The sequence below is a fragment of the Gadus chalcogrammus genome, chromosome 10, assembly GCF_026213295.1.
Source record: "Gadus chalcogrammus isolate NIFS_2021 chromosome 10, NIFS_Gcha_1.0, whole genome shotgun sequence".
NCBI lineage: Eukaryota > Metazoa > Chordata > Actinopteri > Gadiformes > Gadidae > Gadus > Gadus chalcogrammus.
Window position 1 is genome coordinate 7,556,694 of NC_079421.1, and position 10,794 is coordinate 7,567,487.

Sequence of the window (10,794 nt, forward strand, 5' to 3'; positions counted from 1 at the left end):
GAACGCTCGACAACGAGAGTTGGTTTTTATTGAACGAGACTTCAACACGGAACAGCTGCACAAAACGATGGTCACGTCACTCTCTGTGACGGTGTCGACAACAATGAACACACGAACAATGTTAATAGAACAACACACAACCACATAACATCCCGAACCCATTAACCCCACTTAATCCTAACAACAAAACAAGTTAACAAAAGCCCCATTTGTCAACTGACAACCCCAATTCCCAGAATCCCCCGCGGCTCCGGAACACGGCGTAGCTTATATTAATCTTTATTATCTGAATGGGAAATGCAATATTTTAGGACAGATACACCATTAAACGCGTTTCTAATGAAATTTCTAGCGAGAAATGTACATTTTCCTTACATAATCTTCAGTCATTGAATGTGTATGATCTTTATTAATCTTTATTATCTGAATGGGAAATGCAATATTTTAGGACCGATTCACCATTAAACGTGTTTCTAATAACATTTCTAGCGAGAAATAAACTTTTTACTTGCATAATCTTCAGTCAGTGATTGTGTCTGATCTTTAGTTTTATAGTTATTAGGATTTGATCGGCTCGCTCGCATGTTTCAACGACGTCAGGTTGTTAGGAATAGGGACGCTGCTTTCGCTAAACTAGCAGCTCACGTGCTTCCTGCGTTTGTGTTATTAAACTGTTACTTTATGTAACTTTTAATGATATCATCTTGTTAGAAACACGTATATCTGAGAGCCAACCCAGTCGCCAAAAGCATACGTTGACAGTGTACGTTTCGTGAACACTGGTTTACGTCGCATTTCAACATAAAATAGCGTGTTATACACACACGCACGCACACACACACAAGCACACACACGCACACGCACGCACAGACACACACAGACACAGACACAGACACACACACACACACACACACACACACACACACACACACACACACACACACACACACACACGCACACGGTGCATTTCGCTGCTAAAACAACAACAAAAAAATATTCCCTCAAATATTATTACTAAAGAACCGTTTTCCAAAGAACGACATGTAAACCAATGCATTCTGAATGGGAGTGTTTCTCCGATTTTTCCATGCTACACAGAACGAAATGTAAACCCATGCAAATAAAGACTTCATGGTCATAATAATTTAAATATCATTAATCTCCTGAGTGTGTTGGGTGGTAATCTATTTTTTTCAACGGGGCTGGTTTCGTCTCCTTTTGACCTTTTGACCCCAGACTTCTGGGGGAATAGCTGAATCAATTCAATAGTCAATCAGAAGCATGTAAATATCTTCCTGGTGGCGTAGGAGGACGAACAAGGTGTCCTTCAACATCTACGCTTCCAGGCGATTGCAACGGTGCCACACATGAGCATATTCGAACATGTTTAATGGTAGTAATTAGCTGTCGAAATTGGAGGCCTTAATCAATAATGAGCAGCTATTGATTTGCTTCCCGATAAAAATTTGTGACAAATGACATGTTATTTAGCATCTACACGTTGAGCTGAGTCCAATGACACCAAGCATGACACTCTAGCTAATGGTAACATGTATTTTACATGGTACACCTAGGTCTAGGACATGATCTCGGTGTAGCAAGAGGGCGAGCTTGATCTCATTTGACTCAGCTTAACGTGTAGATGCTAAATAACATGTAATTTGTCAAAAATCTCCATCGGGAAGCAAATCTATAGCTGGTCATTATTGATAAAGGCCTCCAAAATTGACAGCTAATTCCTCCCCCGAAACATATTCAAATATGATCATGTGTGGCACTGTTGCAATCGTCTCGAAACGTAGATGTCAAAGGACACCTTGTTTGCCCTGTTGCACGACCGGGAAGTTATTTTCATACTTCTAATGGATTGATTCATATTTTAAGGTTCTCGGAGTGAGACTTTAAGCGGCTGCAGCAGAAGTGTTGAGACGAAAGATGATATCAAGACATTAATAGAATATTCCCATTCACATTATGATTCTTCGTCATAACATCCGACCAAACATCCTTTACATTCACCGAGCGAAGATTATGAAAGTCCAGGCCCCCCCTTCCTGCACTCGGGGTCCGACCGGGCCAAGTTTCGGTGCGGGGGTCCCAGTTAGGCCCTAGAATATGGTATTCAAATTTCAGGGCGGTAGGACCTTCCTATCTCAAAAACTGTTTTTCCACCACATTCTGAACCATTAGGTCTCGCAGGCAACACTTCTGAAGGGGCTTTGTCCAAATGACAGTCCATTTGGGAAATGTGTGTAAACATTTTAGCATCCCTAGCTATCTCGAAAAGGGAAAAGGGGCGTGACCTCCAACAGTACAGTCACTGTACATAAGACAGAGGTTAGTTTCTAGGCCCCATTTTTTGCGGGATGGAGGTGTACATTTGTGGCTTAATGTGTGTACACAGCTGGCCTGTGGCCACGTCTTTGAAGTCTGGGGTCAAAAGGTCAAAAGGAGCCGGCACCACGCCGCTTATGAGATAACAAAAAGTGAATCTGTATTTCTCTCATAACATTTTGTCATTATTGAAGAGAGGCCTGATTCTCAGATATGCATGTTGGACTGTTAGGGTATAGGTCTGGGAAGAACTTCAGGCCAAAATCTTTCAAGCGAGCCGCTGGGTGCAGGTGCAACGAGATGAAGCACTTGCTGAGTCATTTCCTGTAGGGCTGGAGCCACAGGTTGAAGCGTATATGCGTCCTTTGAAACCCCCTTTGATATATAAGAGACCCCAAGGTACAGTTTACTTAAATGTTCTCGCCTCAGTCACCTATTGCATCACTTCCTTTAGGGCTTCGGCCTCCTAATTGATCATTGTAGTATAATTGAATGCCCTCTTTCATATTATATGATACTTCCACCACTGGGACGTGGCAACAACTCTCCAAATCCATATGGGGGGGGGGGGGGATGCTTCTGGACAGTAGGGGTGTACACTAGACATAAATAGGAAGCAAACTCAGGAGAAGGAATGACCTCTCACAAATATTTATTGAATAAATTGTTTCAAATAACCCTGCCTCGTTAAATCAATGAACTTGGTGTTTTGCTTTCAAAAATAGGTTATAGAAGAAGTCTAAACTGCAGAAAATAAAAACATCCAAGCTGCCTTTTAAGGATACCTCGGAATATCTGTCTATTTTTTAACCGTCGGACCCCAGTTTACGACAAAAACAACACAATTTACGGCGGCTCCTTTGCCTCGTGGTTTTTAGAGCCATGTAAGGATTAGAGGGGGCGGTCGATAGCAACCACCATAGCAACCATGACGGTCAAGTGACTGGATGCAGCCCCGTTGAAAAAAATAGAATACCACCCAACACACTCAGGAGATTAATGATATTTAAATTATTATGACCATGAAGTCTTTATTTGCATGGGTTTACATTTCGTTCTGTGTAGCATGGAAAAATCTGAGAAACACTCCCATTCAGAATGCATTGGTTTACATTTCGTTCTTTGGAAAACGGTTCTTTAGTAATAATATTTGAGGGAATTTTGTTGTTGTTTTAGCAGCGAAATGCACCGTGTGCGTGTGTGTGTGTGTGTGTCTGTGTCTGTGTGTGTCTGTGCGTGCGTGTGCGTGTGTGTGCTTGTGTGTGTGTGCGTGCGTGTGTGTATAACACGCTATTTTATGTTGAAATGCGACGTAATCCAGTGTTCACGAAACGTACACTGTCAACGTATGCTTTTGGCGACTGGGTTGGCCCTCAGATATACGTGTTTCTAACAAGATGATATCATTAAAAGTTACATAAAGTAACAGTTTAATAACACAAACGCAGGAAGCACGTGAGCTGCTAGTTTAGCGAAAGCAGCGTCCCTATTCCTAACAACCTGACGTCGTTGAAACATGCGAGCGAGCCGATCAAATCCTAATAACTATAAAACTAAAGATCAGACACAATCACTGACTGAAGATTATGCAAGTAAAAAGTATATTTCTCGCTAGAAATGTTATTAGAAACACGTTTAACTAACGGTGAATCGGTCCTAAAATATTGCATTTCCCATTCAGATAATAAAGATTAATAAAGATCATACACATTCACTGACTGAAGATTATGTAAGGAAAATGTACATTTCTCGCTAGAAATGTCATTAGAAACGCGTTTAATGGTGTATCTGTCCTAAAATATTGCATTTCCCATTCAGATAATAAAGATTAATATAAGCTACGCCGTGTTCCGGCGCCGCGGGGGATTCTGGGAATTGGGGTTGTCAGTTGACAAATGGGGCTTTTGTTAACTTGTTTTGTTGTTAGGATTAAGTGGGGTTAATGGGTTCGGGATGTTATGTGGTTGTGTGTTGTTCTATTAACATTGTTCGTGTGTTCATTGTTGTCGACACCGTCACTGAGAGTGACGTGACCATCGTTTCGTGCAGCTGTTCCGTGTTGAAGTCTCGTTCAATAAAAACCAACTCTCGTTGTCGAGCGTTCAATAAAAACCAACTCTCGTTGTCGAGCGTTCAATAAAAACCAACTCTCGTTGTCGAGCGTGCCCCCCCCTACAAACGTGTCTCCCCCCCCCCCCCCCTCAACAAACATGTCGTCATCCCCCCCCTCAACAAACGTGTCTCCCCCCCCCCCCCTCCCCGGTCAACAACAGTCTACCTCCCCCCCCCCCTAAACAATCGTGTCCACAATTTGCCGCGAAAGCCGTGAAACCCAAACCCCGAAACCCGCCTCCACAGCGGCACGCGTGGATACTGTAGGTATAACACGCTATTTTTTACGCTGAAATGCTACGTATCCAGTGTTCATGGAAACGTACACCGTCAACGTTTTTTCTTGGCGACTGGGTTGAATATATGTATATATATATATATATCATAAGCTCTAATGGATTCCACCAACACCTACCTATATATATATATATTAGTGCTGTCAAGCGTTCAAAATATTTAATCGCGATTAATCGCATTAATGTCGATTATTAATTAATCGATTATTCACAAAAAAAATTTCTGTTCTAAGTATCCCTTTATTTCGTGCTGCTGGCATTTTAGTGAGATCAGAGAGTGTTGAGAAGGACAGTAAGAAGAGAGACCCGCAGTGAATTCATCCCGGTCCACTTGACATCGGGTAGGTGCAGTGTTAGGCCTACCGTAAAACTTCAATAGCCCAGGCTTTTATTTGTTTCAATCACTGAACTTTCGAACAAAACTCTTGGTCAGCAAAGACGGGAAATACTATAACATTTATTATTTAAACCAGTATGAATATTCCTACGGTACGAAGGCCTATACACATTACCAGGATATTGAATAACGCCTACACACACGCACACATACACGGTGGCGGAGTGGTAATCGGGAGAGTCGGTAAAATTCCCGGTGGGCTGTTAACGTTTCGGGGCTTTCGGTCTGATTACTGCGGGATAACAATATTGCGTTTATAAAAGTTCCTTGCACCGCCGTCCGGCAGCCTGATCTGTGCGGCCGCAACCTCTAACTCACTCAAAAGACGCCACACTCACAAAGGTGGGCCTTGAACTGCGATTGGTCAGAAAGACGTAACAGCTAATGACCACATTGAACTCTCGTGCAGGCTCGAACAGAGTGACCCACAAACACACACACAATTTTAAGGAGTTTTTCACCCGCTCCGTATCCTTGCTTGCCCCAACAAGTTTGTGCGGCGTGCTTGTTGTTTTGTTTCCGGTGTAAATCCGGAATGGTGTTGTAGTTTTTCTAACGTGACGAGTTGTTGCTAGACAACCCCTAGTTCCCCGCTTGTAAACTAAATAAGAACAACTTTCCATTTGTTCACTTGCTTTAATGAACGATAGCAATGAAATGACAATAATCAAACATGTCATGAGCAGCTAAAAGTGTGGTAGGTTTACATCTAAATAGAGTCATTAACTTTCTGTTCAACTATGTGCAACAACATAGAGGACCGTAGTGCAATATTCCCCATCTCCCCCTGAGCCTTTAACACTCTAACACAAAGGCTGATTAAAAAAATACTACCAAACTAATGGTTGTACGCACCATGCGCCATAAAAACGAGCGGAAAGTCCAACACAAACAAAATGCCCACGGAACCCATTAAAGACTACCCAATAGCAAAATCCTTATGCCAGGCAGACTTGTTCCTGGTGGACCGGCACAAGTCTGTCACCGGCAACACGTCGGGCGGCGGTGGGAGAGGGGCCATAGGGGACACAGAGGCTGGCGGCGGCGTACAAAGGACGCCCTGGGCCGGCACTGGCACGATAGAGGTGGGCTGCATCCCGCGCCGGGGAGAGCCTGAAGGTGGCAGTGCCGGTGGTGGAGTGGGCCCTGACTCCGTCACGGACCTTACTGGGCCGCCTCAAAGACCAGGTAGCTGTGGCGTTGCACTAAGTGCTGGTACAGCGATACGAGACGCCAGATCGTCACAGATCGATCGAGGTGGGGGCCGGTCGCTGTGGACCGGGTGGAACTTGCGCAGGAATCTGCGGTTCCGAGTTGAGACCCTGCCCGACCCGTCAATCTTGACCACGTACTGATCGTGCTGGCGCACCTCAACGACACTGCATGTCCTGTCTCACTTGTTAGGGTGAGGTCCCGTCTGGTTCTGTACGCAGACAAAGTCCCCCACCTCGAGAGATGGGAGGCGTTTGGTGTGCTCCGCCCAAGTGCCAGCTGTGCGGATGTGGCGTTTGCGGAGGGCCTCCTCCCTTGCCGTCAGCATCTCACGCCATGTTATGTGCGACCTGTACCTCCCGGGGGGAATCGGGATGAAGTCACGGATGGGCCGGCCGAAGACACACATCGCCGGGGATAGCTTTGTCAGGGTCCAACGTATTACAGTATTGGAGTATCGCCCTCTGCACAGCGTCGGTGTCGAGTTCGCCCTTCGGGCCTGTATTGTCATTGATGAGCCGCTTCATCGTCTTCACCCCGATCTCTGTGCGGCAGTTGCTGTCGGGGAAGGCCACCGATGAGAGGCGGTGGTGTACGCCCCATCTGCGAAGGAAAGACCTGGTCTCGGCGGAGGTGAACTCTGTCCCCCCATCCGATGCAAGCTATTCTGGAGTCCCGTGCAAAGGCACGGCGTAGGTGGCATATGAGGTCTGCGGCGCCACCCGTCGACCTCGAGATGATTGGCCATTCGAATAGCGGTCAACTATCACAAGATAGTGTACACCCCTGTGCATGAAAAAGGGAGACTGCGTGTGGTGGGTCTCACAGAGCGCATGCTTGTTCAGTGCTTGGAAATCGACGGTGCGTCGTGGCTTGCCATTCTTCTTTGCGCAGATCACCATGCGGTGACACCACGTCACTGGCGTGCCAATGGGCACTTCTTCCAGCACGCCAAGACGAACATCCTGGTCAATGCCCGCTTTCACCTCACCTTGCCAGTGTATGGCGACTAGGATGGGGGTGTGGCAGGCGACTGGCGTTGCATTCTCATCGTGCATGAGACGATGCGGTGGACCAGACATCCTAGCAAGGGCTGGTGGGGACATGTATTGAATGTGCTCTGAGCATATAGTCCAAGTAGGTGTCTCCGTAGAGCTCCCTGTTAGCCTCCGTGGCCGGCATGGGGAGCTTGGTTGGCCTGATTGGAGGTTCCGCACACCGCGGGCAGTCAAATGGGTCTGAGGTCGCGGGTTTGACCTCCCCGAGTGTTGGGAACCTTTCTGAGATCATGCCCAGGTCCACACAGGCCGTACGAGACAGGAATATACGGTCTGAGGTGTCAGTCTGAGGTGTCGGACACGTACGCGATCTGGCACGTCAACAATCTTCGGGCATCACTGCTGATACCAGCGAACCTGACGACGGTGGCCCCGAGAATCCGTATGCCTTCATTATTCACAGCCTTCATGGTCAAGGATACAGGAATGAGGCCGTCTGTGCTCAGGCCCATCTGTTGGGCGACCTTGACGCCGATCAGGCAGCTCTGGCACCTCGTGTCAGCCATGGCAGGCAGGGTCACAGTGCGGGTGCGTTTCCGGAGGTCGAGGCCCAGTCCTTTGTAATCCTCGTTTTCAATGGTGAGTGTGAGGTGGATGTATGGCTGTGAGTTGGACGGGCGCTTCATCCACTTGTCACGCATGTCATCATACAGGTGGTGAGCGAGGGGGAGTGTGCGTACTATGTCGGCGGTGCTGGTGAGTGTGCACAGCTCGCCGAAGGCGGCTGTCTGCTGTTCGTCGCACAGCCCATCAGTCTCCTCCGGTGCGGGCCTAGATGATCGACCACCCAGGCAGACGAGGTGGTTCTGACGGTTGCATTTCCAGCACGTCTTGCCGTACGCTGGGCACTCGGCACGCCTGGCGTGCCACTGAGGTGTTTTGCCGTGGCCTGCCTCGCCCTAGTAGATGCACATCCCCTCGGCCTTGACCTTGGATTTCTCTGCTCTGGCGCCCCCTCTGGCGGACGTCCTGCTGCTTCCCCCGGCGATATGAGCTGCTGATAGTGTCCGTGCTCTGAGGGTCATGCAGGCGTGACACTGAGCGCTTTCCTGACTCTTTGGCTTCGATGTACTCTATCATGTCCTTTAGTGGCATATCCTGATTCTTTTCGCCAAGCAGATCAAGCTTTATTTCTTGGTCTGCTATGCCGCGGCCGATCACATCGCGCAATATTTCCTCTGTGAAGTCGTTGACTTGGTCACACCCCTCCTTAGTGCATGTCATTTCGTATTTACACGTACCTGCCTGCCCTTTTAAGCGAGCATGAAATGATCGGATCGGCTCTTCGTGTCCCTGTCGCATGTTACATAGGGCCACTCGAGCTACCATTGAGTTTTCAGCGACAGCAAGTGCCCTCATGGCAGAGAGAACTTCCTTTTCATCACTGTCCACTAGGCTTTTGCCTGCAGCACGGGTGAGGTCTTTCCTCAGATCCTCCTCACAGCACTCTAGCAGTTGTGTGACAACATCTGATCCAATTGGTTTAGTGCCCCTCTTGTACTCACCCCAGCGGGTAAAGAAGTATGACCAGGTCTCGGCTGTTCCAGCCAACGCTATGGACGGGCGCCTGAGTTTCTCCATTTTGGCATTTGCGCGCGGTTCCCTGGGGGCTGCAGCGTGTGTGGTGGCGTGTATGTTCAGCATGGCCACCACCACTGCTGCTTCTGCATGTGTGGCCACATAGTCACACTACTCGATAGGGCAAGGCACAATTCATCCTTGGTCTCACAGTTTTATATTTTCGTTTCTTTGTTTTCAATGATAGATATCCAGGTTCCCGGGCGACATTACTTGTAAATACACTCGCGGTCCACTCACTCTATTGATTGCATCCTTTCGCGACGTCGGAGATGTCTGCTTGGCTTTATCCAGATGTTTGATTATAAATAAGAACAACTTTCCATTCGTTCACTTGCTTTAATGAACGATAGCAGTGAAATGACAATAATCATACATGTCATGAGCAGCTAAAAGTGCTGGTAGGTTTACATCTAAATAGAGTCATTAACTTCGTGTTCCGCTATGTGCGACAACATAGAGGAACGTAGTGCAATATTCCCTATAAACATGTTTGTAAAATGTTTGTTTTGTATTTTTTCTTAGTTACAAGCGTTTGCAAACAGCATTGTTATGAGGCTTGAGGGTTGATGACCTAAGACGGCTCGGCCTGCCTGCCCCGGTACAGCCACCACCCACATCCGAACTTGTGCAGGTAAAAGGGTCACGAGGAAATCCAGAGAACCCTCAAGAAGATGTTACACAATAGCCGTAAGGTAAAAAACAAACCATGAAGAACGGTCACTTGCTTTTCTTACAATATCGCAAAATAAGTGTGTATTATTGAACAAATGAAAGGAAGGTGGTGCAAACATCTGTTATTTAAAATAAATGGAAACATTTTAAAACCATATACAATCATATTTATTTACAATGTTTATTTGCAAGCATTTACTCATAAACATAAATGTGTCCCTAATCTTCCAGACACGGCATCTGCCTTTGACAACTCTCCTGCGGGGACAAGCGACAGCATACCGTCTCGATCTCTGAATCCATTTTCCTGTAATTCTGTGCACAAGTGACGTACTTGAGCAGATACATAAATGTACGATTGCTGCGCAAATTGTTCCTGCTATCGTTATGTACCATACCACCCTTAACACCTCCGATCTCGTCAGATCTCGGAAGCTAAGCTGGGTCGGGCTTGGTTAGAACTTGGTTGGGAGACCTCCTGGAAGACCAGGTGCTGTAAGTAGTGAAAGGGTGACACAAAAAGATAAAAAATAAGAACACGCCAAATCTCGTCGGATCTCAGAAGCTAAGCAGGGTAGGGCCTGGTTACTACTTCGATGGGAGGCAGCCTGGGAATACCAGGTGCTGTAAGTGGTGTCGGGTGGTGGCCAATAGGTGTAACTCTTCCCTCTGGCCTTAACATCAATCCTGATGCCCCAGTGCAGTGACGGGACACTGTGCTGTGGAAGGCGCCGTCCTTCGGAGGAGACGTAAAACCGAGGTCTTGACTCATTGAGGTCATAAAAGATCTCAGTGAACTTATCGCAAAGAGTAAGGGTTTCCCCGGTGTCCTGGCCCAACCAGGCTCATTCAATCTGGGCCCCTAATCATCCTTCTGTATAATTGGCTGACTCATTAATTCCCTCACTCTCCACCACAAGCTGGTGTGTGGTGAGCTTTCTGTTGCAGATTGGCTGCCGTGCATCACCCAAGTGGGTGCTACACACAGTGGTGGTTAGTGAGGTCTCCCCTTCACTGTGAAGCGTCTTTGAGTGTCTAGAAAAAGCGCTACATAAATTCAATCCATTATTAGTATGTATTATGCTGGCCAACACTCTTACACTGATCGTTCTGTTCAACAACCAAAGATAGA